The 1572-nt window shown below is 41.9% G+C and overlaps 1 non-coding gene across 1 annotated transcript; it reads left to right on the top strand.

The window, feature by feature from the left end:
* The first annotated feature begins 1241 nt into the window (after window positions 1-1241).
* On the top strand, window positions 1242-1357 carry LOC115932386 (small Cajal body-specific RNA 20). The gene has a single exon (XR_004068670.1).
* The last annotated feature ends 215 nt before the right edge of the window (window positions 1358-1572 follow it).

The following is a 1572-nucleotide window of genomic DNA, read 5'->3' as shown; positions in this document are numbered from 1 at the left end:
TATGACATCACTGAATGCAGAGCCAGGAAAAGAGTCACAGTAGCACACTGATGTATACTATTTTCACCATACACATAGAACAGGAGTAAATGACCTCAAGAACACAGATAATAAAATATAGTCAAAGAATTAGGAATTGATAACATTAGAGTATTTATTGACTTTGCTTTTAATATCACTTATTAAATTATAAGTTTATGTAATTTACTTTTCAATAATGGTGTGTTTAACAACTGGCTCATTAAAGTCCTGAAAAATGCCTGGTCCTCCCCTTTGGATCTTTCCAGATGAGACTGTACATCCCCAAATTTGCGGGAGTACATGGTTGAGGCCCTTGCTGTGGGAAGCCTCTCAGGGAAAATAGGAGCATTTATTTCTGCATGCCATTTGTCTCCCTTTATTAACTTTAGTTTCTCTTCCTGTTATATAAGACATGCCTTCTAGAGTCTCCTGCCTTTGTAAGGATGGTATTGAGAGAAATGAAATCAGGGCAGTAGTAACACCTTGCATCTTATGGAATCTTCCAGTTTACTAAACCCAAATCTCATTACTTCTCACAGCAATTCTGTGACGTGAGGTATGTGGAGCAGTGAAATTGCAGATGAACTATTTCACACCAGGTTGGCAAACTGTTTCTGTAAAGGGGTAGAGGCTGGGTGCAGTAGCTCACACCTGTAGTAATCCCAGCACTTTGGGAGGCTGAAGCAGGAGGATCACTTGAGCACAGGAGTTCGAGACCAGCCTGGACAACGTGGTGAAACCCCAATGCTACAAAAAATACAAAAATTAGCCAGGCATGGTGGTGCACTCCTGTAGTCCTAGCTACTTGGGAGGCTGAGGTGGGAGGATGGCTTGAGCCCAGGAGTTCAAGGCTGCAGTGAGCCAAGATTGCATCACTGCACTTCAGCCTGGGCGACAGAGTGAGATCTTGTCTCAAAAAACAGTTAAAATAAAATAAACAAACAAATAAAGGCATAGAGACTAAATATTTGAGGGTTTGCAGGCCATAAGGTCTCTGCTGCAACTACCTGGTTATTATTGATTGAGACCTGCCACAGACAATACGTAAACAAATGAGTCTGGCCATTTTCCAATAAACTTTATTTATGGGCTCTGAAATTTGAATTATATATAATTTTACATCTCACAAAATGTTATTCTTCTCTTGATTTTTTCCAACCATTGAAAAATATTTTTAAAAAACCCATTAACTCACAGGACATATAAAAACAAGCCCTAGGCGCCTTTCTCCCATGGGCTGTGTGGGGTCCCTGTTCTTCGCAGCTAAGGCTGGAGGCCAAGATCAGCCTTTGAGGACTGTCATCAGAACTGCCTTGCTTTCCTGCCTCAGATGTAAAAAATAAAAACAAGCCCTAGGCAGAATTTGGCCTATAGGCAACAAAAGAGGAAATTAAGCTTCAAAGAGAACAGTGACTTGTTCAAGTTCATCTAGATCGGCAGAGTTGGTCCTGGCATGGTTCCAAGTCCCCTGAACTTTCCACTAAACCCACCTGCCACAAAAGGTGCCCCTCCTGCTCCTCAACACACCTTCTGGGACCTGCAGGTGGATTC

Source organism: Gorilla gorilla, chromosome 1 (genome assembly GCF_029281585.2).
Source record: "Gorilla gorilla gorilla isolate KB3781 chromosome 1, NHGRI_mGorGor1-v2.1_pri, whole genome shotgun sequence".
Lineage (NCBI taxonomy): Eukaryota > Metazoa > Chordata > Mammalia > Primates > Hominidae > Gorilla > Gorilla gorilla.
Note: the sequence above shows the minus strand (reverse complement) of the source record. Positions and strands in the feature narration are given on the sequence as shown.